At 39.2% G+C, this 26938-nt stretch overlaps 1 long non-coding RNA gene and 1 pseudogene across 1 annotated transcript in view; both read right to left on the reverse strand.

Moving 5' to 3' along the window:
- Positions 1–26938, reverse strand: part of LOC137152185 (uncharacterized) — a 109742-nt gene that overhangs the window by 61112 nt on the left and 21692 nt on the right. The window lies entirely within an intron of this gene.
- On the reverse strand, positions 11208–11536 carry LOC137152184 (NADH dehydrogenase [ubiquinone] 1 alpha subcomplex subunit 1 pseudogene; annotated as a pseudogene).

A 26938-nucleotide genomic window follows, 5' to 3' on the forward strand; every position in this document is an offset into this window, starting at 1 on the left:
TACAAAACCACTCAAGATAGTTAAGGCCAAAGCAGATTGCGAAGCATTACAAAGGGATCTTGCAAAACTGGGTGACTGGGCAACAAAATGACAGATGAAATTCAATGTTGATAAATACAAAGTAATGCACATTGGAAAACATAATCCCAAACTATACATATAAAAATGATGGAGTCTAAATTAGCTGTTATCACTCAAGAATGAAATCTTGGAATCATTGTGGATAGTTCTCTGAAAACATCTGCTCAATGTGCAGCGGCAGACAAAAAAAGCTAATAAAATGTTGGGAATCATTAGGAAAGGGATAGATAAGACAGAAAATATTGTATTGCCTCTTTATAAATCCATGGTACACCCACATCTTGAATATTGCGTGCATATCTGATCGCCCCATCTCAAAAAGAGATATATTGGAATTGGAAAAGGTACAGAAAAAGACAACAAAAATTATTAGGGGTATGGAAAAGCTTCCATACGACGTGAGATTAATAAGACTGGATCTTTTCATTTTGGAAAAGAGAACTAAGGAGGAACATGATAGAGGTCTATAAAATCATGACCAGTGTGAAGAAAGTAAAAAAAGGAAGTGTTATTTACTCGTCCTCATAACACAAAAACTAAGGGTCACCAAATGAAATTAATAGGCAGCAGGTTTAAAACGAACAAAAGGAAGTATTTCTTCACACAATTCACAGTCAACCTGTGGATCTCCTTTCCAGAGGATGTTGTGAAGTCCAAGACTATAACTAGATAAAGTTCTAGATAAGTTCATGGAGGTTCGGTCCATCAGTGGCTATTAGCCAGAACAGGCAAGGATTGCTGTTTGCCAGAGACTGGGAACGACCAACATGTTGGATCACTTGATGATTACCTATTCTATTCATTCCCTCTGAAGCACCTGGCATTAGCCACTGTCTGTGGACAGGATACTGGGCTAGATGTACCATACTGGGCTACTCTGACCCAGTATGGCGATTCTTATGTTCATAGCACAAACTTTAATGTCTTTATTAAGTTACCTCAAATAATAGCTTTTAATCTATTAATAGTTCAGTGGAGGAAGAGAGGGTAATGATGCATGGCCTTGCACCGGCACCAGCTAACTGCATCAGGAATAAAACTCATGATCTTAGGCTTCTCTTCAGTGAACTAAATGAGTGGTGCTACTATATCAGGCAGCAGCAGGAGCCTTGTATGGAATTATTGGTTTTACCGTGAGAAAGGTTGGCCACAACTTTGCATTAAGCTATTTTCATTCTCCTGTCTAGCCTCTGAATGTGAATGCTGGCATTTGGCTGTTGCTAGAAATAATTGCGGTAAATTTATATTGCTGATGTTTCAAATAGAATAGAAATTAATGTACGGACCCCACAATGAGCCTGAAGGGCCAAAGGGCAGCATTGGGCTCAAGTTATCACACCCCCAACAGACCTGCAGAGAATGCTCCAACTGGAGAAAGCATTGAAAAGAGAACCACCCAGCACAGAAAGGGAAAAGAGAACAGACCTACCCTGAAGGTTTCTGACAAGGATGCTGGAGAAGACTGCATGTTAAGTCTGATTGGAGTTGACAGTTTTGGTTGCCTTTTCTTTTTCTTTATGCCTTATATTGGGCTGGAGGAGAAAGGCAGATGGTAGGAAGTGACCCAGGGAAGGTAACTCAGAATACACCTTTGGGTGCCAGATATTATTGGCCTTCCTAGGATCCTGGTTCAGAGCCCAGTGGAGTGGGTAGGCCTGGACTCCCATGCCAACTTCCCCCTTTTATAGGAAGGACATAGATGTCCTGCCCACCTCACTGCACCTCTGATTAAGATAGGGACTGGACACCAAACGCTACCACAGAGAGGGGGCACTAAGGATGCTAACAACTGGGCATCTTGACCCACAGAGAACTCTATTACACAGGGACTATCTCCAGTTCTAAGTTGTATATAGAAGAGCAAGTCTGACATATTCCCTTAAGTGAATTGCAGTGATAAACAAAAACTCGGACCACTGGATTCAGCAGGTTAACTCTGGGAGTTAGCCAATAATCTCTCCAGTTTCCTCAGGTCTACTTACAGCATTAACACTGCAGAGATACAGTTTGACTAGACAGTTCTCCAGTGGTATGGGAAAGTAGAAAAAAAATCTTCAGCTCTTTAAGTCTCTACTGTCTTTCAGTCTCTACTGCAAAAAATGCTCCATGGTAATTAATCTCAAAGCCTGGGTCAACTGATTCAGGCTCATGCTACAGGGCTAAAAATATGCATGTAAACATTCCCATTTGGGCTCTAAGACCCTCTCCCCTCACTGGAGCCTGGGCTCCAGCCCAAGTGAGAATGTTCACACTACTATTTTTTTAGCTCCGTAGCGTGAGTCCCACCAGCCTGAGTCAGCTGACCCAGGCACCAAGACTCTGTGCCCCCCCTTTTTTTTTTGCAGTGTAGATGCAGCCTAAGTTATTGCATCCCCAGCCGTCTACGAAAAGATCGTCTTCAATGTGGCTTTAGTATATAGTGTTTTTAATATCATGAAAAACAACATCCAGACCAGCAAGGCAGTTTTTTAGACTCCAGATACCCATTAGTTTGGTTGCTCTTTTCCACCTGAGGCCTAGGTTGTGGCTATTAGGCACAGCCCTGAATAAGAGAAATTACCCAAGATCACCGACATGGATAGATAGGGCACCTACAACTATGCCCCACATGTCATGCAGCCTGCTGCTTCCTGCATGCTGATACCACTTTGCATCCCCAAGGAGCAGGGAAGCAGCACCACTTGTTTTCCTAACTGTGAAGACTACAGTTCTGCTTGGGCCTTACAGGAGCCATGAAATCATGGGGATGGATGATTCCTTCAGCTTCTCTTCCCAAGTCCTCCCCACCACTGCACAGCACAACCTGGCCCCCATTTTGTTAGCCAGAAACATCCCACAACAACTGGGTGCATCCAATAGGCCTGCTAAATAAAATATCTACAGGAACTTTAAAAAGTGGTAGAAGAGATGTTTTATATTCTTGAGGGAGACTGCAAGAGAAAGCCTGTCACAAATCAAGTGTTTCTGGAACAAATCTAAACCTAATTGAGACAAACTGAGTTGTATTGCTTTGACATGAGAAGAATCCTCCAAGCATTCCGCAGACACCCAAATGTCTGACACGGTTGGGCACATGTCTGCAATTTCTATTAATCCATGTTACAAAAGCAAAATTCAAGCCGAGAGTTCATCCACCCGCTTTAGCCATTGATCATTAAAGAGGTTCTTGGAGATTAGCCAAGACAAAGAATGATGTCACCTTCCCACTTTTTCTTCTCCAATAACAAAGGGAAGCAGGCCAGCCACTACTGCACTTCAGAAAAATAATATTACCTTAAAGAAACAAAATCTAGTCCCTGGGTCTATAAAGGAATGTCATTTTGGTTACATATGCCTTTGGCAAAACAGTGTTTGGTCAGCTAGACACAGCACATTAAGTGTTCACAGTAAATTCTGAACTCCCACTCAGATTTTCCAGGTAAAAATAGTCACTTTTAAAACATATCAACAATGTGATCCAAGTGCTAAAATCCAGTTTTAAAATAGTATGAATATTAATTTTCAAGCAAATTTACTTTTGCTAAAAAACAGCTGAGAAGTCTAGCTCTGACAGACAGAACTATTCCACTTGCGGCGATCCAAAGTCCTGTCTGAGGTCTCGATTCAGCAAAGGAGTGTCATATGTAAGACATGAGAGATGATGGTCCTGCTCTGTTCAACACTGGACACACCTCAGCTGGAGTACTGTGTCCAGTTCCGGATGCCACACATTAAGAAAATATGGACAAACTGGAAAGCATCTAAAGAAGAGCAACAAAAATGATAAAAGGTTTAGAAAATCTGACCTATGAGGAAAGGTTAAAAAAAACTGGGCATGTTTAGTCTTGAGAAAAGAAAACTGAGGGGGAATCTTATAGCAATCTTCAAACATGTTGAGAAACTGGCTGAAACTAGAGGAGAGGAGATTGTTTCAGGGGGATTGGAAGATTCAAGGATCTTTACTTTACTGTTACTTTAAGGGCCCAAGATCAGGAGCCCTGTAGTGCAGGGAGGGGCAGGGCTCCCTTCTCTCCTGGCCAATCAGGAGGAGCTTTCAGAAGGAAAGGCGTATATATGCCACCTTCCCTCTCAGAACAAGTGTGTGCTGACAGAGGATGAAAAACAGAGCCAGAGGGCAAAGCTTCAGCTGGGCAGGCTAAAGGATCTGTGCCCATTAGGAGCATTGGAGATGGGTACAAACGCTGGTGTTGCTATGATGGACCTGTGTTTGGGACACTGAGGACTATCTTGAATTACTTTGGGTTGCTGACCCAGTTTCAGAGGAGGGCTGATGGTTACCCTGAGAAAGACTATATGGCACTCCTAAGGGGCCCTGAAGAGAGGAGGTTGATGGAATGTGCTCTGGCCACAGCAAGGAGCCAAGCGAATGGTCTCCCTGCTATAGCTTCCAATAGCGGTTGTGGAATCTACATCAGTGGAGGTTTTTAAGAACAAGTTATACAAACAGCTGTCAGGGATGGTCTAGGTTTAGTTAGTCCTGCCTCAGTGCAGCAGGGGTTGAACTAGGTGATCTCTTGAATTCCCTTCCAGCCCTACATTTCTATGAAAGTGCTTAAGCAAAGCACTTAGCTGAATGAGGAATTTTAGTGCAGGCACAAAGCCTGAGGTACTCAGCTGAAGTAGAGGGCTGATTTATCAACACACTTATGATTTACTGTCCCCCACCTGCTGCTATGAGTATATATTACCCCACTATGTGGGCTGACCACAGGCTAAAAGAGGAAATTAGCTTACATAAAGCAAGTCAACTGTGGACACTTATTTTTCCCCCTTGGGAGGCAACGGCAATGTAAGTGGGAAGAGAAAAGAGAGAGGCTAACAATGACACAACATGATTTACTATGTGATGCTGCAGGGAGGAGTTAATGGCTCTCTCTGGAAGAAATTATACACTTATTGAGTGACCCAAAGCCTTGAAGACTACATATGATAATTGCACTAGAAGTCAAACTATCCACTGGTTCCCTAAATAGGGCAACTAACCTGCTAGTCTGGTGGGAGGGGAAGGAGGAACAGATTTTTCATTTTGCGAACTTTTAATGTTGGAGGTGGGAGAAGGGATGAGGAACTGGTTGGTGCAGGGAAGAACTCTAACTGGTAACTTTTCTTAAAAGGAATGTCACCTTGCAGAGCACAGGGGAGTGTCCATAGTTTGGTACAAGTTAAAAAGTGTTTTTAATCTTATAATAAACCAAGAAATGCATTCCACAACATTTGCTATCACTGGGAATAATAAAATGTTATAGCATTATAATGAAACAGTGAATTGTCATGTCTCTACTTCCTGAATGGGAACAGTTGATCTCCTCATCCATCGTTCATGAGTTCATTGATGTCATAAATAAAGTACCAGGAAGGATCAAGTTTTCTCAAGTCACAAAGGAACACTCATATGAAAGCAAGTGTGATTGAAAGGAAAAAGGTTGGTGCTTCTAAGGTGTTAATAGAAACCAAGCATACCCAAGGATTAAAATGATATTAAGTATGTGATTTTTATGTTGACAATGCTCCTGTAAAGTGTAATCAGTCTCCTAGTGAAGGAGTCATCAAGTTGAGCATGTTAAAGATCATAAGGAAATAAGTCAGCCAGCCTTGCCCCTGAAGATGACAGATGACAGATGACCACAAAAGGCAACAGGCCAACTAGCATCCCACCAGTTCCAGAAGAGAGCAATAAAACATACAGGCCACAATGTGGGGAAGGAGGAATCATTTTTCCTGAGAACATAAGAACTTGAGTTTTTTGGCACTGGTGTGAATGCTGCTGCAATATTGTGTGCAGTTCTGGTATTTGCAAGTCAAGAAAAATGTTGATCAATTGGAGAAGGTTCACAGAAGAGCCACGAATGATTAAAGGATTAGAAAACATGCCTTATAACGATAGACTCAGAGTTCAATCTATTTAACTTAACAAAGAGAAGGTTATGGGATGACTTGACTACAATCTGTAAGTACCTACATGGGGAACAAATATTTATTAAAAGGCTCTTCAATCTAATTTAGAAAGATACAATACAATCCAAAGGCTAGAAATTGAAGTTAGACAAATTCAGGCTGGAAAAAAGGTGTACATTTTTAAATGGTGAGTAAAATTTATGCTTTAGGAATTATTCTGAGAGCTTTCAGTGGCCTGTGTTATACAGGAAATCAGGCGAGATGATCACAATGGTTGCTTTTGGCCTTGGAATCTAAAAATTGAACTTCATTGTGCATATGCATTAAGATAGTGTTTATTTACATATTTGTTCCACAGAAGCCCTGCCTCATTTGGTACACAGGATGGGCAGTGCTCAATGAATGGATAATTATTCCATATTTCTTAATATCCTCATCATTCAGAGAGTTGCTTCATGCCTTATTTACTGTATACCTTATTTACATGTTGCAATCCCCTTCCGCATTCACTACACACCTTCCAATTTGGATCCTACAGACAACAGGTCTTTCACTATCCAGCCCTGATTCATCCCAAAAGCAGGTCCATCCTGTGCACTGAATGAAACCAGGGGTCCTGTGGTGGGGGGGAGAAAATAATATTTGATCAATTAAACTAAACAGTGTATAATAATGTGCAAACACAAAGGAGTCATGCCCAACCTTAATTCAAGGATTTCCTAACTTTTGAGAGCTTGAATTTCCAGTTTTATCACTTTTAACGTAGCTTTTGGGGATGCAATATCTCAAGTTTTTAAAAATTCAAAAACCATCATGTGAAACCATACTGATTTGCCACAAGTCTTCAGCAGGGTGATGTTCTTTAGATCCACAGTACAGTACTCTACTGCAGTAGAATCTCAGAGGCACAAACACCAGAGTTACGACCTGACTAGTCAACCCCACACCTCATTTGGAACCGGAAGTATGCAATCAGGCAGCAGCAGAGACCAAAAAAGCAATTAGAGTACAGTACTTTGTTAAACATAAACTATTAAAAAAAATAAAAGGAAAGTTTAAAAAAAGATTTGACAAAGTAAGGAAACTGTTTCGGTGCTTGTTTAATTTAAATTAAGATGGTTAAAAGCAGCATTTTTCTTCTGCATAGTAAAGTTTCAAAGCTGTATTAAGTCAACGTTCAATTGTAAATATTTGGAAGAACAACCATAATGTTTTGTTCAGAATTACGAACATTTCATTCCCAAGGTATTTGTAACTCTGAGGTTCTACAGTACTTGAACTAACAAAATATGTGACAGGTATCTTCTGCATGGACCTGGCATGAGAGAAGGAGGAGACACTTCATCAGCATGTTTCACAGCGATTTAATAGACAAAGCAATGTTGAAACTCAGGAATCCTGGGTTCAATTCCAGGTTCTGGAGGGGAATGTTCTCTAGTTGTTACAGACCCTTCAGTCCCTGTTCCTCCATTCTCTTCCTGTCTACTCCAATGCTGCTTTCCCCTCTCACCTTCCCAATGACTCCTGCCCTTCTACCCCTTCTGGTCCTGCCTCCTCCACCAACTCTTGCTCCTAAATTTCCAGCTGCCCCCTGAGCTCCTGTCTGTTTACCCTGCCCTACCTCCCTACCCACTCCCCACCATCTTTCCCATCTCTTTGGATTTGAGTCAGGTGGCTCCCTCCTCCCAGGCAGTGTGTATGGAGAGCACAGGAGAGTGCATCTCTTTGCCCTCAAGTCTGGTGTCTGTCATCCATAGTGGCCCTTGGTTTCTAGGAGAAGCAGTTGCAGGGAAAGTCTTGTGCCTCCCCAGGACAGTGTATGCTTAGTACAGATGAATCTTTGGAGAATTTAGCTGCCAAAATCTAACAAACATCTATTTGTGCAAACTGCAATTTTTTAAGAGGCTTTTAATTTGGCCAAATTTTCACAAGGTCAGAAAAAAGCATATCCCTGACAGCAGGGCAACTTCTATTCAAATTTCATGATTCAAAGCATACAGATGCTTACTTTTGTAAGAATTTTTGTAACTTGAGCAGAACAACATTTCTCCCTAATTTATTCTCTGAAACAGCTGAACTGTTTTAGCTGAAAATTTCTAGGAAAAAAGTCATCCTGAAGCAGACAGCATAGAAAGTTTCAGTCTGAACAACTTAAGTACAGTGAAGTTTTAAGCTACTAAAAACAGGGTCTTTAACAGAAAGTGTTGGGCTACCCCAGCAACAGGCATCCTTACCTGCTCTGCCTGTGTCAAGTGGGATGAGATAAGAAACAGTGGGAGAGAAGAGTACAAAGATTATTTCTAGATCAGCCCCATTAACCACCTATTGAGTGCCAAACACAGATGAGCTGTTTCTAATATAATCTAAAGTAGCCATCTCAGCTTGCTAGCAAAGAGTAAGAATATCAGTGCATTTGGAGAAAACCAAAGGAAGTCTGAATTGAAAATATACTTTATATAATTAACACACTGTTCACAAGCCTATGTACAGCCTTTCACAAGACCTTTACGTTTTTCACCTTTTTATCTGGCACCATTCAGAGAAGCTGATAAAACACTCAGTGGAATTTGCCATTCGTTTATCTGTCCTTCTACGGCCTTCAGAGTTTGGGGAAAAAAAATTGGCTTTCATCGGCATAATTAGATGTGAAAAGGCTCCCAGTACCACACAAGCTTGCATTATGGCATATTAGAATTAAATGAGAGGAAAAACTTTTCATTATATGGTTTTTATTGTTGTTCATTCATGCATTCATTTACAATACTGACTCAGGCTTGTGTGTGTACTCTTAAGCTCCAACAAACAATTTATCTGCTAGTGCTTCATCCACCAGCCAGCATTAATTAAAATGAGAAGAATAGCTCCTATTCCTGCCATTCTAAATAGAGATGGATGAGCTTCAAAAGATCCTGATTCTTATCGGTGCCCTAACAGAACCATCAGATGCCCTCTTTAAAAGACTGCACTTTTTTGTACAAGACTGGAAAAATACTCTAGTCTTAGGGAGGCGTGTTGGATTCAGAAAGGTGCTGCTTTCTACCATCACAGTTTGGACCACAACTGACTCACATACTGTATGATGGATAGAATGCATTTAAGAGAGAAATGATTTGCTTTACATTTTAAAGTGAATATATCCTGCATCACGAGGGACCAAGTCTATGAAAGGGTTAATGATTGAAAACCTGGTCAGCATCAAAGTAAAGCATACACAATTTCACACATTTTATGCATGTAAATGTGCCAGTCAAATATTGTAGTCAGACCTTTCTTTATTTTCTTTGGGTTTTTTTGTTTTAAGTAGTTACTATAGAGATCATGGGCCAGGTCCAACACCCATTGAATTCAGAGGAAAGCCTCCCATTTGCTTCTATTGTCTTTGGATCAGACCCCAAAATGACAGTAAATAGATGATAAATATAGGAAACCCTATAAATACTGAGATAAATCAACTGAAAAGATTTTTTTTAGCACAACCAGTGTCTGTTTAGATACTTAACTAGGCGTGCATATTTGTAAATACAGGATTTGGAAAGCTCTGGATCCAGCTCAGAAGTTCTCCAAAGCTAGGGAGTTTTCAGATTGTCAGGAATTGGACTAACACAACACACACACAAAAATGAAAAGGAAACAAAAAAGTTTTTAAAACCTCAGATTTGTTCTGAGAGACCCTACTGATAAACTTTGTGGTTTGCAGAGAGAAAGAGGATTCCAAAGGATGGTTATTTTTCAGAAGCAGACACTTTGTTTCCTCTGCTAGCCTCGCTTTCTGAAGATGAGCGACTCCTCTAGCTGTCTTGTAATTTGCTTCATTGATACATACATTTGACTTCTTTTCTGATAAAGATTATTCATATCTTTTTCCACCTATATGTTTAGTTTGGGATGATATAGTCTGGTTTCTTCTATGCAGGCTGATGTTTCTTTAAATATGTTGCAAAAGCATAACTAATTCAAAAGAATGGAATAGGATTTCCTAGGCTTTCATTCTGTTTACCAGAGATATAAGATAATTATTGTCAGACATGCAGCTGTGAACATGAGCAAGATCTAAATCAAGATTATTCTTGTTCATTTTGTCAACCAGGATGTGAATTGTAGTTGGACTCAGATAGAAATCGTATATAGTGTGAATAGCTTTTCAACAAACAAAATCATATGGGAATTGTTACAGAAACTACCTCCCCCTCATCCCCAAATGCAAAAATAAACTCAATCCAAAACATCAGATGCTAGCATCTCTGTCTGGGGTCTATTGGACCTCATGTGACTTGCAGGGAGTGGTGGGATCCTAAGTTATAACCAGTTTCCCCACAAATGAGTCAATCTGTGCCTTTAACAAAATGTTTTGTTGGCTCTAACTCTGAAGTCTCTGTAAAAATATCATCAAGAACATGATCAAGAGGCTGTGCATTTTTTAACACTACTTCTTACAGAAAAGAATAAAGACCATTATTTCATGAGCATTTATATCCGTCCTCCCTTATACATCTTTGTTTTGTGTGATGTCAAGCTCCTTTTTACACAAAAGATCAGGTTGATGTTTCGTCTGACATTTTACTTTTTTAGATTTATTCACTGACCTTACGTTATCTGAAAGGACAGCACAAAATGCCCTAGAAATTGTGGACCTTACTAGATTATGCTATGAGTTATTTCCTTTCTCCGGGGGGATATATTACCCAGAGAAAGCAGAGGCCAGCACAGGGTCTCCACTTACTGCAGTTATTGCCAATGTCTTTATGGAGGAGTCATTTGAACAGCATGCTGTGTTGGAATCCAATTTAAGGCCAAGATCGTGGCTCAGATATGTTAATGAGATTTTGGCAGCTTTTCTTTGCTTCTCCTCCTCCCCGCTTCTTCTTTTGAGATCTCAGTGCTAGGTGTTGAACCTCGAATTCCCTGGTTTATATCAGAAATAAAGGAAAATAGGGAAGCACTGGCTGCTCTAAATTAAGCTCAATGTTTTATTTCTTTTTGTTTTTCATTAGTTTCTTCAGAATCCTTTAAAATGAGCCTGGGCTTATTTCAGAAATATAACCAAAACTATCATTTGAGCCAGTTGAGATTGATATGTCTATCCCTAATTCTAAAGCACCTTTTTAAATACAACATTATTAATTTCTATTATTAATAAAACTAGCCATTCAGTTAGACTAATAGTGAACATTTAGCTCTTTATATTGTTGATTTGTAGCACCTAAAAGAACCAAGCCCCATTATTATTTTATTTTATTTTCAGGTTTATGTGCAACATATAACACATTGCATCAAATAAAAATGCATCATCGCTGGAGCTAAACTGCTTTGTACAGGAATTAGGACTCTTCACTCAATGAGTTGCTTCTTAGTCAATGTTCTCCAATCCCTTGGACTGAAAGTATTCATTAACGCTAGACTCTCGCCTGTCTCTTTCCATCAGGTGCCACTGGTAGGGATGATATGCAATTCTCTTTTCCTTGCCCCTGTTCCAGTATCTGTGGATGTGGGTGAGGGACATGCTGGGGATGGTCAGGCACAGGCCCATAATGGCCACACCGGGCAGGATCTTGTACCACATCCCTGCGGCGTTTGCTCCAGCCGCTCCGCCATCGCTGAGCCAACAGTTGCTGCGCAAGAGAGCAGCAGCCAGACTCAAGCTAGGCACTGTGTTCACACACACATAAAAGACTGTCCCCACTCCACACCGAAATAGCTTACAATCTAAGCATAAGACAGACAGACAACAGGGGGCTACCAATATACTGAAGGAAAACGGATAACAGGGAGATTACTATAACTTCTTTTTCCTCTTCCTTTACCTTTCTTCCCATATATCTTTTCTTTCTGTCTCTCAAAATCTTCCTGATACTCATATGTACATTAGAATAAAGAACTGTGTGTCCGTGACCTTGCAAACTAGAACATTTCCCAACACTTTTAATAAATACTTAAATTTCAGTGAGTACTAAAGACCCCCGGGGGGGGGGGGGGGGCAGTGGAACCAGAGGGAACAAGGTGGGGCTAGCGCTGCCTTAATGGAATTATTGTGGGGGCTCTGACCCCACATAACCTTGTGCACACCCAGGGGCTCTTGATGCAGAACCAAGAGGGGCTGGAGCAGTTGCCACAGAGTCCAGGATTGGATAAAACAGCAGGACTCAGAGGGACTGGAAAAGGCCTGGAAGCAGATAGGAACCCCCAGGATCCTCCTTCCCAGGCTGGAGTCAGCTGCCCACTCATTGCTGAGATTCAGTACCTCCCCTCATTCCCCCGCCTATCCCTCCACCCCCACTGCAGGGAGCTTCTGCTCCTCCTCCCTCCACCCCCACAGTCCCCTGCTATCTCAGGCAGTGCTGTCATATAATTGCACCCATAAGCTTATCAATCTCCATTTTTATTTTACCCCTCTGGAACATTTCAAAACTAGTTTGATTGTTTTCTTCCACTTCTCCTATTGGGAGGTAGTTCCAGAAACACAGAAACGTAGGGCTGGAAGGGACTTCGAGAGGTCATCAAGTCCAGCCCCCTGCACTTAGGCAGGACCAAGTGAACCTAGCACATCCCTGAGAAGTGTTTGTCCAACCTGGTCTCAAAAACCTCCAATGACAGGGATTCTCTTGGAAATCTACTCCAAAACTAGAAAGCTTTACATAATATCTAACCTAAATCTTCCTTGCTGCAGATTAAGCTGATTACTTCTTGTCTTCCCTTCAGTGGACATGGAGAACAATTGGCTATACTCCTCTTTGTAACAGCCCTTAACATACCTGAAGATGGATCAAGTCCCCTATTACTCTTCTTTTTCCCTAAAGCCTAAACATGCCCAGTTTTTTGTTTGTTTATTTGTTTTTTTTGGGGGGAGAGGATTGTAACTGTTTCTCATAGGTCAAGTTTCCTAAACCTTTTCTCATTTTTGTTGTTCTCCGCTGGACTCTCTCCAATTTGTCCATATCTTTTCTAAAGTGTGGTGCCTAGAACTGGACACAGTGCTCCAACTGAGGCCTCACCAGTACTGAGCAGACTGGGACAATTACCTCCTGCATCTTACATTCTTAAATTCTGTTAATACACCCCAGAATGATGTTAGCCTGCTTTGCAACTGCACCACAGAACCTCACTCCTGTGATAATTAGAAACCTTCTTCTAGTTTCCAGCCAAAATGTATTCATGGCCAGCTTTACCCATTTGTTCTTGTACCAGCATAGTTTTTTAGCTTAAATAACTCTTCTCCCTCCCAGGTGTCTACCACCTGAGGTATTTACAGAGAGCCATCATTGGCCTTCATTGGGCTAGATTAACAAATTTAGGCCAATGGGATGAAAGTTTAGTGAATAGACATGTGTCCAAAAGGAATTAATTGAGACCCTCAAGTAATTTAACATAGACCTCTGAATAGCTATTAGAAATTAAAGACTTTCAAGTGGATGATAGCCTGGGCAGTGTGTCATAAAATGTGATTTATAGAGTTGTTATTATGATGTTAATGTGGGCATTTAATGCAACTCAATAGGATTTTAAATACCGTGTGAAGTAACAATTTACTTTTTGCTCTTATAAAATCCTAATTAAGACAACGAAGGGTGGTCTTGTGGTAAAGTCACTGCACTCTAACACAAGAGCTCAGGATCCAAATTCCCAGTTCTGCCACAGACTGTGTGTGTGATCTTGGGCACGTCACTTATACCTGACTCATGAAGGTACTTTTAATACATGCCTAACTTGCAAGTAGTCCCACTCAATCATTTGTTTAAAGTAGGGATATAAAAATTTGGTTAATGAGCAATCCTTAAACATTCTATATTTAGAATATATACATGGTTAAATGCTATGAGCTCCTTCCACTCTGACATTCAGTTGGGGAGACGGGAAGCTAAACAGAATCCTGTGGGTTTGGTTCTTGGAGGGGGAGACCACCTAAAAGGTATGTAGGTCAGCCTGTTATGTGTTTGCTGATTTACTGCAATGACCTGCTCCCTTTCTAAGTTTAGATAATGATATTGCATTTCTGCTTTATAAATATTTTTATTGTTTAAAAAGTTAAAAGGAAATGGTTAAAAATGGTTAAAGATGCATAAAAAAATCCTTGCCTTGCATACCAACTTTATAAATAGTTTAAATTGTTTAAAAGTGAAAATAAAGTTAGTTACGAATGCATAAAAAGTCTGGTTAAAAAAAGTCTCATTTAACTAGTGAATGAGTTAATGACTAGGAGATAATGTTAATAATGGGCTGATGACTGGGACAGTTATTGATTGGGGGAGTTAATGATTTATGTGTTAATGACTGAATTGCTCAGTTAATGAATGAGTAACTCCTTCCCTCAGCACAGGATCTCTGAGCCTCAGCAGCTGGGCGGCTCGGGCTCTCTCGTTTAAACGTTTGATTAACTTGCTAAACGATGAGAATGCTGCTCACCATTTAAACATTTAGCCTGTTACATCCCTAGTTTAAAGTAAGGCATGTGCTTAGCTACCTTGCTGAATTAGGGTGTCTCACTCTCTACCGGAGGTTCTTAGCTGTAGAATGTAGCCTTAGGATCAGGAACCATTACTACCCACTGCAACAGGGCTGTGATCTGTTGGGGTCTCTAGGTGCTACCAAAATATGAATAAAGGCAATTATTCTAGCAGTTAGTGTGTTTTTCATATGAGCATACTTTCATACAATATAAAAACAAAATTTGAATAATACAGCATCGGAGAGCTAAAAGGGAAGTGATAAAGAGCAAAATGTAGAGTAGACTTCTAAAACTAAAATATATAAGGGAGTTTGGCAATGACTTCCTTCTTTTTACAATAGTACACAAGTTGTTCAATAATGCCTATGCAATTTCAATAATATCTTAGACATTTAAAATCCCAAACCCCTAAAAGAAGAGAAAAAAAGAGGAGAGAATAAAGTCATAAATGTACTGGTACATATACAACAGGAAGACAATCTGTTACTGAGTATCCAACTGTGCAAAAAAGCTCTGAGATGAGTTCTTTATTCTGAAGCAGGCCTAAAGCATTCTAGTTTGCTACAGTATTATTTTCCAGTAATATCATGCACTAAAAAAATAGCAAAGATCTGTGGCTGTTCAGCTTAAGCAGAGCACGACTGTCACTGTTCAATTGCTGCAATGTTACCTCCAATGTTAATGACATGTTCCAAAAGTACTTTTTCTCATGAGACATCAGGAGGGAGGGAAAAAAGCATTCCCTTTATCTTTCTCAACTTTTCCATTCCATCACTTCTGCGGGGTTTGCCTTGTCAGGAGTTTGCAGAGAAGCAGGGAGATAACATGTCCATTGCTCTAACGAGTACCACACCAAATATCAAAACAAACCCTTGAAAAAAGACGTGATGTGATAGAGAACGAATAAACAGTATTATGCATGCAATCTTTTTAAGCAAGTGGTTAAATAAGCTCAGGGAATTAGTAAGCTTGGCACTAGTGTTTGTTGTGCTGATAGAAGTAGCCTATAATGAATTACAATGATTAGAGTTACCAGACAAAGTGGTTCAGTTTCTGTAGAAAATTCTTCCAACCTTCTGTCATTAATCAGGTCGCTTTCCTGTTTGATTATTAGGATTGTGGTGACTAAAGCCATTAATACCCCAGCTTTGGTGACTAAACCCATTAATATACAATTTAAACACGAAGATTAGTGAGAAATTTTATAGAAAAAGTGTATCGACTAGGGGAGTATAAACAAAGCACTCCATCAGGTATTGTCTCTTTCATAAGTTTGTGGGGGAAAAAATGGATAGCTGGCTAGCTATATCTTTTCTGGACTATGATACATGTACATTTCTTTTTATCTACTATCCCATTGGTGAAAGTTTCTTAATAACCATCCCGGGCTTAACAAGATTGCTATCCATGCTATATCAGGATATATGCTCATTTCTGACAACCTAAGCACAACTGGGGCTAAATAATATACATCCAAGAAAATCCCAAGATGTTATAGGAAGTGGTCTTGGTGTTTCAGTAGCTTCCCCTCTTCTTGATGAGTCAAATGAACCAATATCCCCACTGATAGTGATGGAGCACAAGATGAATTAAAGCCAAGGTCCTGAATATTTCTATCCTCTTCCTCAGTATTCTGGTCAAATGTTATTATGACTAATTCTATTCCAAGTTACTCGGTTATAACTGGATACAGCAATTCTTAAATGTATATTTCTGATTCTGCACAACACTTTGAACATTTTTCTATATCGATTCACATGTTACCTTTTAGAAGCTTCATAGCCCAAAAGGACTTTTTAAACCAATATACTGTGTATTTAAGATATCACACTTTCCCAGGAACAAATACTGTGACAGGAAAGGCCTAGGAAAGTCAGATTGTCAGGATCACCAAAACACAAGGTTTTCTACCTTGTCTGTAGGGTAGGAAATCAGACTGGCAATAGTTAAGTGGCTGTAGATCACTTAGACTACAGTGCACATGTGGCAAATATAAACAGAAGGAAGAAGAAAGAAATGGAAAGTGGTATGGAAATACTAACCTCAACCCATTTTGCACCATGGAAGGAGGAAAATTTTTCCATTTGCACCCTAGAAGGGGAAGAATGGTATGTGTCTGACTTCTGCTAATACCTTAGGAAAGAGGATGTTGGTTAAAAATGTTAAACCTTGGAAAGGGTTAAAAAAAACCTTTGTTTCTTTGTTTGATTAAGTAAACTTCCCTTCCTACCAATAAAGGTCCACTCTGGGACAATGAATCACATATGAAACAATATAGCCACACACTCTACATAAATATATATTTACAGAAATGGCCCTCTAAGAATATAGCTACAAAATAAAGCTAGAAAGTTAAACTGTGGGTTGAGGAAACAGAAAAAGAAAGAAACACACCCGCTATGGCTGCATTACTGACCACCTTGTTTCCTCAGCCCTGCTGATTGACACTCATCACAGAATAAAGCAAATATGATTTTTCACCCATTGAGATGTATATAAAGAATTATATTCTTTTGCTACAAATGTATTTACTCTACTTGCAGATGGTTTGCTCTTACCATATCTGTCCTTAAATTTGAGATCCTAACAAGAAAGGAGATAAAATTGAACAAGTTGCAAATGCCTTTGAAATTTTTTTAATTACTTCACTAATGGCTTAATGCTCAACCATTATATATAAGTGCTCTTATTTAAGTAGTCATTTACTTAATTGAATTATGAATTGGATTTGGAAACATGATAAAATTGATTTGCATTAGTAAATTACAATGCAGGCAATGACTAATTAATATTTAAATAAGCCAGTTTTATGTGGCTAAAGCTCACTTCCCTGTACATTCTGTGAAATGTCAACACACTGGAAGATATCGTCTAGTGTCCTTCAAGTCATTTCATTCTTCCTATGCTCTGACTGGCCCAAAGGAGCCTCCTTCAGTGCCATTTGGGAGTGAAAATAGCAATCTTCCCCACGCCTAAGGTCTGTACACAGGTTGTTTCCTGTCTTTTCTGCCTCTTTAGTGGTCAGAGTTCAATTTCCCTCTGGAGTCACATACTGGTGACTCTTCTCACCATCAATGTACAGCAACCCAGACTGGCAGTCATAGAGAAGCAGATTGTTGATTTATTAAAGACATGGGTGAAAAATCATTTAATAAAATGATAGAAAATTCACTCACCTAATCTAATATTGTGGAAAACTGCTAGAATATATAGGACATGAAGTATGCTATCTTGTAGATGAGTGAAGTATCATGTAATAGAACAAAATTTTTGTCCCAATCTAAAAGCTGTGATCCTTTCTGATTGTCCTCTCATAGATAGACTGTTCTCTCCCCTCATGTCTCAGGAGGTTTCCCTGTACTTTGTATCCTTCCTCTTTGTATTAAATTTAATTCTGCATATGGTATCAAATCTTCTTTCTGAAGCCAAGCAACAAGAATGAAGCTTGTTTGGATGGCTCGTGCCACTCCCTATCGCTATGATGGTAATCCATGGATGCCAGGTTATGCTAATCTATTATTTTGTCCTGTTCCCAAAAATACGTTAACATTTAAATACTGAGCAGAAAAACGCACTATATACCTCTCTACACACGGAGAGTCAGTCACACCAGAAGGGAGATTCGCCCATGTGGAAGAACAGATAGTGGTAATATTGCAATCTTCTCCCACAAAAATTCCCACAAGATGAGCCTTAAATTATATCTGGGACTCCACAGGAGACCTACCAGTATAGGGTGCCTGGGAGAGTTCATGTGTATTTCCTGGCTCATGGACTCTGCCAGCATTTTTTTTTTAAAAGAATATAAGTATTAACTACTCATCCTAATTGATAAATTAATAGATTCTGTGCATCTAACTTTATAAAACCTCTCAGCACCTGTTTCATCACCATAATATCTGAGCATCTTGCAAAACTTAAGTGAGTAATCTACAGAAAGACCTGATTTTGCAATTCTCTTCCCCCCCACCCAGTAGCTGGTAGGATGGGTTAGAATTGGAGTTGTGCAAATAAATGATTTTTCAGTTTTTTGGCAATTCTGAAAAATCAGAAAAATTTGTTTCAGTTCAAATAAAATATATTTAGACTTGAAACTAACATTAAAAAATCAAAACAAAGGTTAATTTAAAAAAATATTAAATTAAAAGAAATTTCAAAATTAAGTTGTTTTGAGTTAAAACATTTAAACATTTTGATTGGGAAAGGGGGAGGGTTGAATGGGAGAGAAGAATGTAGGCTTTTTAAGCAAAACAATTCAGCAAAATTAACATCAGTGAAGTGTCTCAATGTCACCTAAAAGGCATTTTTTCACTGAAAAAATTCCCCAGAATCTGTATATGTCCAGCTCTAATTAGAACATTTATTTAATTTATACCTTCTCTTCTTTACTGCTATTCTCAACTGTACTGCTATTCTGAGAGCAGGGAGAACTTGGAGTTTTTTATGGAAGGAAAGATTGTGAGTGGGAATGGCTGAGAGTTATGGAAAAGCTAGGTCAGAGAAATAGGATTTGTATTTTGTCCTAAAGTGAGCACATTCATCATTATCCAGTTCTCAGTCGACTGACATGGAGCTCCACACAAATTATTTACTATTTGCACATCTCTTTTTAAACATCTGTGACTTGTGATGGAATCATGTAAGTGCATATGTAGAATTCTAATCATCATATGGCTGGGGTAATCTGTTTAGAATTTTCTTTTGTGAAATGTCTATGTTCTGCATTCTCATAACCTGAGCCAGCAGCTACAAAGAGAATGGTGTTGTCATTTAAATATACACAGCAATTGTTGGGAGCATACAGATTTGCATTAGCCATTACATTTACATTCCGATAATTACTTAACATAAAAACAGTAATAGCAGGTAAGCCTACTTTCAGTACTAAGAGTTAAATATAAAAATAATTTAAGCAGTTATAAAAAAAGCAACCAACTTTAATTAAAACAGCTTTGTTCTGCATAAAAAAAAATATTAACAGCCCCTATTGTTCCACTTAACAATTAAGCGCTAGAAAGAACAAACAGATTAATAACTTGTATATTTTAAAAATCTAACGCTTGGGGTATTCAAGGCATCCTGACATAGGAGAGGAATACAAATATATGACAAAATACAATCCTGTTTTCAATGGTTATATTGAAATGATGATTAAACTCTTCTGCCTTAATCTTATATATATATTTAAACTTAAAAATGGGCAAACTAGAACAGATAAAATAAGAATCAACCACAATCTACATCCAAATCTGGAACTGAATTAAAAAACAGAACACTTTAATTTTGGGGAGAGTTGGAACTCTGCACTTTTGTGACCCATTTATGTTCATTGTCTGCAAATTTTTTTATTTTCACCAATATTTGCAGAAAGCAAATTTCCTGCTTGTATTTGAAAACATTAATTCTGGAATACATTAGGCTTCACAATCCCTGAGCCCACAATCCCTCCAAGCCTTCCTCTTGTTATACCTATCCAATCAGTGAACAAAAACACCACCATGAAACTTATGACTAGTCACAACTAAGCAAGAGAGTCAGATTTTAGAATATTGCATGCTGAATATTTTCAGCTAAATGTTTTCCACTCTATAAAGTGAGCAAAAGAACAAACTCACAAATATATGTAGTCAATTTGTATTGAGAGAATTGAGAGAAACTTGCTAACATTGCATACTCACAAACTCAGGCTAAATTTGGCATGTAAGTTATTCATTGAAAATTATTACTTTGGTTATGTCTTTAAAATTAGATACTGCTTGTAGAAACATCTTAAAGAAGTTTTCTTGAACACAGTATACTTTGAAACTGGATTCAGGTTGGAATGATTTGTAGTTAGGAATACATTAATTGCCCATACTGGATCAGATTAGTGGGCCATCTAGTTCAGTTGATGTTTTGTGACATAAGACCTTATTGATGTATTAAATATTTCCTCTCCTAACATGCACAGTGGAGATAGTTGTAGCATCACTAATAAAATTTCACATTCATTTTAAATACAAGGAAGGAAGGAATTGGGATAATAAACACTGTCCTTAAAATTTACCAGAACAGCCCTCAGCTAAAATGAGAAATTGTCTGCTAATATAAAATCAAGCCAGATGAGTTTTCATACTTAATGAATAATTTTTCACAGCCTTGCATGTTTCAAGATCAATACATACTGTAAATCTAGCATACCAGGCTATTGAGAGACTATAAAACACAGCAGTAGGAGAGGCACAATTTATCTCATATGTTCATTGAAACAAAGAACACTTGTTAGCATAGAATCTAAATGTTTGTTGTTTACCAGCACCACAGAGTTTTTGTAGATTTTCTAATTACATCATAGCGTACATGCAGTAACATTTTATGGATCCCAGAGAGAAGATATAAGCTTCAGAGCAGTGGTGTAAGTAGATTTGTCTGTTGGTATTTGTAGTGCAAGCAGTTTCAGGAAAAAGAAAATAATCGTATCAAGTTCGTACCCAGTTCAAGCTTTGGAAAAGTAATGATCACTGCAGTACTCCAGTCCAAAATGTTGACAACACCAGCAATCTGTTCTTGATACGCACTATATGATATACAATACGAAGATCATTATTGGAGATAGGATTTTGCTACATGGGATGGAGAGAGGTGAGTAGGTCCAATATGCAAATAAGTAACATTTTGCAAGTGTTACATACATTAAGTGCAGCTACATTAAAAAAATTACTCAAGGTTTAATGCTTTCCAAAAGTAAAAGTAAAGTCTTTGAAATCCAAGTAGTCTTTCAAAAGGGTCAATCATATTTTCTGTCACTCTGCTATACTGTTTTGGTTCTCTCTCCATAAAGAAATAGTAAAGCTTGGCCATTCAGATAGTTTTTGGTCATAGTATTGTATCAATAGTTTTTCAAGTAAACAAAAGTAGTTGAAAGAGTAGTAAAACTCCTTAGCAATAGCTGAATATTGTGAAGAAATATTAGGTCACACTGAGGCAGCACTTCGGTAATAGTGCTGGATATGGTTTCCTTCTCTTACTAATGTCTTACTGCCAAAATACAATAGGGGCCTCAGGCTTATCAAGAAAATGAGGCAAGTAGTGGCAGACTGTTAAGTTTATTGTAGCTGTATTTGCTGAAATACATAGGCTGAAATTCAATAAAGCTGGAGGTTATTTTACTGGAAGTTCAAAATGTTATTTTGCTGCCTGAGTGAAGCAGCCATAAATGCAAGAGATTGTGAATGTCTGGACTCTGTAGAACAGTGTTATAATGGTATATTCTTCTGGTGGTGGTCTTGCTTGACAATACAGAGCACGGAGAACACTAGATTCCAAACAAAGTAAAAGAAATGGAAAATGTTAAGTGTATCTTCATTCTGACACCATTCTTGGAAACTCTGTTTCAATGTTTCACTATAGTAGTTGGCAACATGCAAGTTAGCAGTGGTGCGCCATTAGTCCAGTGCTGGCACTTGCCACATGCAAACCTGTTTCCAGGGTGCCAAGGGAGATAGCAAATTCTGTATCCTTAAATCATGGAAGAGAACATTTACATCTCCTTGTGTGTTCCAATTGTCAAAATCCTGCAAAAAAGAGAATCTAGTGCCAAGTGTCTATTTTCCAGTTCAAACAACTTGAGAACAAACTAGAATGACTGGGTACGGAAGAGAACTTTGACATAAGTCATTGCTGAAACATAAAACAAAAAAAACAAAAAAACAAAACAAAAAAAAGACAATGGGATGGTATAATATTGCAATAGAAACTATACAGGAAGGAGAGATTACATCACAGAGCTGGAGGTTTAGCACTATACTGAAGCTTCCACAGAATCTAATAAGATAAGTAGAACCAGCAGAGATAGAAGTCCCAAATCATAAGAACACAAACTCTAAAGGCATTGTTACTGACCTCTTGATCAAGTAGAGGTGAGTGCTCAATGCTGGGAAACACCAGAAGAATGCACCCATCTGACAACTCTAACAGCAAACCTCGTAGCATTCATTAGCTCGTCCACTAAAGGCTACTTTATGCGGGCACCTAAATGACAGATTTGGAACTCAATAAAATGACCTCCAGACATATTCCACCACTGTCTCTGTGTTTCAGCAACTATTGCTACAGAGTGCGTTATCAGTTACCCACCACTTGTCCATTTGACCTTCAATAAAATAAATGTATTATGTCAGCTTCTCACACAAACTGGTCAAATGTCACAAAGGGTGCCACAAAAGGAGTTGTAAATACTGCTCTAGAGAAGTAGTTTCTTGGCACCTTTAAACCAGTGTTTTTCCCCCAAACAATTAAAAGCTGAGCCTCATTCAGGTAAATGAAAGCCATCTTCCCTATCACTGTAGCCCCATCATGTATTGTCAAAGACAAATTCAAACTGGAACAGCTGCACAGAAGGACTGCTAGGATGATCAGAGGAATGGAGAACCTATGTCAGGAGGGGAGACTTAAGGAGCTTGGCTTGTTTAGCCTAACAAAATGAAGGATGAGGGGACATATGCAGTTCTGCAGAAAAGGACCTGGGGGTTCCAGTGGAAACGAAGCTGGATATGAGTCAGCAGTGTGCCCTGGTTGCCAAGAAGGCTAATAGCATATTGGGCTGCATTAGTAGGAGCATTGCCAACACACTGAGGGAAGTGATTATTCCCCTCTATTCGGCATTGGTGAGGGTACATTTGGAGTATTGTGTCCAGTTTTGGGCCCCCCACTACAAAAAGGATGTGGACAAATTGGAGCGAGTCCAGCGGAGGGCAACAAAAATGATTAGGGTGCTGAAGCACAAGACTTATGAGGACAGAGTGAGGGAACTAGACTTGTTTAGTCTGCAAAAGAGAAGAATGAGGGGAGATTTGGCAGCAACATTTAACTACCTGAAAGGGGGTTCCAGGGAGGATGGAGCTAGGCTGTTCTCAATGGTAGTAGATGACAGAACAAGGAGCAATGGTCTCAAGTTGCAGTGGGGAGGTCTAGGTTGGATATTAGGAAAAAGTTTTTCACTAGGAGGGTGGTGAAACACTGGAATGGGTTACCTAGGGAGGTGGTGGGATCTCCATCCTTAGAGGTTTTTAAGATGCGGCTTGACAAAGCCCTGATTGGGATGATTTATTTCAATAAAGGAGTGACAGACAGAGTGCCCATGCCCAGGAGATGTGTTAGAGAGGCCAAGGGGAGAAACACTGATGCAGGCTGCTGAGACCCATGGAAAGTTGAGCACATAGGGCCAAATGAGATGGGCTGGAAAACACAGCAGTCTGGTGCACGGGAGTTTAGCCATTGCTATATGCACAACGGCATCGCAATCAGCCATCATTGAAATGAATTGGGAATTTCTCATCCTGAAAGAATAGCTCTGAGCTCTCTGAAAATGCAGGCAAACATCTCTGCATCCATTATACTTCCTTCACATTCGGAAGGTTTTCTATTCAGCTATGCCAGCTAGATACTTAGCTTTCATTTAGACCAAAAAAGTGAGACTCTGGAAAATGACAGAGGTCGGTCCGCACACACTCCCCCTTCCTCTGCTAGTCCTTCACGCCCTCCGGGAGAAGGGGGAAGCAGGACATTGGGAAACATTGCCTTAAACAGTAGTTTGTTGGAACCGCTAGTCCTAGAGCACACAAAAGGAAAGGCTATGCTCTATTTAGTTCTACTAAAAACACAGGAACTGAGCTGACAAGTACCAATAATTCAGCCATTACGTGGTAGTGAGTATTATGTAATTAAAATCATCTTCTTTGGGGGCGGGATCATACCAAAATTAGTACTGGAATGCTAAGTTTTAGACAGATATTTTGAAAAGGAAAATCAAATGTAAGGAAATGAAAATCATTAAACTCAAAGAGGTTACTTAACCATGACTAAGACTAATATTTTGTCATGGATATTCTTAGTAAAAGTCACAGGCAGGTCGTGGCAATAAACAAAAATTCACAGACACCCACAACCTGTACGTGGCGGGCTGACAGCCCAGAGCCCGTCATTGTGAAAACTGACAGTCCCGCCATACAGCTGAAGAAGTCACAGATGTCCATTAAAGTCATGGAATCTATGACCTCCATGATGAAATCATATCCTTATCCATGACTAATAGGATATCCTTGTCCAGAAACAAAAGAAGCAAGACCCAGAATGGTTAAGTGGCAAGGTTTAAGAGGCTATTAGAGCCAACCAGGCATTCATCAGAAAAATGGAACTCCAACCCTAGTGAAGTCAACTATGGTATTTGAAATGCAATGTAGAAACAAGGAGTTCTAAGGGGGATTTTAATGACAAATGACTGAAGAAAAGAAAAAATTTCTTTAAGCATATCTGAAGCAACAGTCACATGAGAGAATCAGTGGGTCTGCTGAACTACAAAGGCTTAAAGGATGCAATTAAAGAGTTTAAGGACATTGATTTGAATCATTTATTCATCTTCTCTGCAGTCTTCACCATTGAAGATTTGGGAAGAGATATATAATTCCACCCTTTCTTTTCAGGTAATAAAGTACTGAAAAAAGACAGACATCAGAAGAGGTAGCACTGGAACAAACAAAAGGAAACATATCAACAAGTCACCAGGATTATATGGACTCTAACCAAGAGATCTGAAGAAACTTTACGAGATGGGCCAGCATCTCTCTGCAGCACCATCCCTTTCTTATCCCACAGGTATCTTGATGGATACCACAGCAAGAATTAATGCTTTCAGAAAGGAGCATTACACATGTGTATTCTTTCAGGATAGCTCCAGCTTCTTTGGAGTTAAGGGGGGCCAATCCATGAGTTAGGAAGTTTCACCAGCAGCCATATCTACACTCCAAACTCAAATTCTACTAGACAGGATAGTGCCTAGAAAACTCACTGAGCAGAACCTGGGAGTTTCTGGCCCCTCTTGATTCTTCCCTCACCTCCCCACCCTGATAGAAAGGCTGATCTGGCATTAAATAAAACTTTAAATACAAACAACCAGGTGCAATAGGAGTGGAGGGTTTGGTTTGGTTTTTCCTTTACTTTTGTCTTCCTCCTTCTCCTATTTTTATTCCTCCACCCCAATCTGAGGAATCTCAAAATTCTAGGGTTTAAATGTTCAAAAATAAAGATTTAATTCACACTAGAATCCTACAATAGTTCCTTCCATTTGCCATTTCAATGGCAAGAGTAAGATTTTTCCCTTTTCGTTTTGCCACAGCAAGACATTAGTGACATTTAGAAAAAAAATGATCGCTACTGAACAAGGCAGTTATGTTACCATACAGTTTACAACATTAAGATTTATTTTGCCTTGAGGCAAAGTTAAGATTAAAGAGATGGTGCCGCTAAGACTACAAAGGCTCATAAAACTCTAAGCCATTCCCATGACCTTAATATAGAATTTAAGATTCAAGACATCAATATTGTGTTATAATAGTCTTATGCTCATTTAAAATTCAGTTATAGTTTGTCACAGGCCCATTTCCAGTTTTCATCTAAACTACTCTGAACTTTAGCTGCACAAAATATTTATTATTTCTTTATTAGTTAGTTACCTACAAAATTCACAAGGTCTAAAGGTGATAACCATCAAGTCCCTGAGAAATTCAGGAAACAACTGCAGCATTATCCAGTCTATCTTCCTGCTCTCCATTTTTAGCATAGAAGGTCAATGTCCCACAATAGCCAACAGAATTACTACAATACCAGCCCTGCCATGCAGGAGCAAATTTGCAGAAGCACTGAGGCCTGGTTTCTCTGTTTGCAAGATTTCATATCTGGGCTAGTTTTTTGCTTTGAGTCCACAAACTGAATGATGGTGGGAAATCTAACATTTTTGCCATATACTGCCACCCACTGGCTGGTGATTCAGAGGTACAAGTTCCCCGATCCAGAAAACCACGAACAACAAAAAAACCAACCATCCCCATGGAAAATAGTAGCTGCCTTGCACCAGGAATCAAGTAGGGATCCATTACAACTATAATACTTTAATATGAATTTATGACTACCATAATAAAACAACAATACTTAAATCTATAAGGAAAGATTATATATATATGCAAGCAAGAAGGCTAGTCCTATAGGCTATACTGGGGACCAGCCCCCCAACTTGTCTCCAAATTTAGTGGTCATTCAGACGGGGAGTCGGGGAGAAAAATGAGCCTTCCTCTATCTACACACACATTCCACAGTGCCCTCATTGCCATATGCATCTGTTCAGTATTTTATTGATTTTTTATATGCCAATTGTCGTGATATCCAAACACAGACCTTATATATTGGGTATTCGACTATATGACTGAGGATGGGAGAGAGGCCTAGCCATGGACTTCATGCCTTGGGGAGAGTGCAGGCGCAGGTCTGTGTGGTCACAGAGTCTCTCCAAAGCTACTGCCTCCAAAGGTTTCACTTAGTTTTCTGAGACCATAGCAGTGCTGATGGCTCCAAGCTGTAGAAAGACTTGAATCAGATTTTGGCCTGAAGTTTCTATATAGCCATTAGCACATCTGATGCCTCAGAAAACTAATGGCCACCTTCTGTCCTCACTAAAACCTTTGCAAGACTATTCAGATCAATAGGTTGCAT

Source organism: Emydura macquarii, unplaced genomic scaffold (genome assembly GCF_026122565.2).
Source record: "Emydura macquarii macquarii isolate MOO-44397 ecotype Brisbane River unplaced genomic scaffold, CSIRO-AGI_Emac_v2 contig_1146, whole genome shotgun sequence".
Lineage (NCBI taxonomy): Eukaryota > Metazoa > Chordata > Testudines > Chelidae > Emydura > Emydura macquarii.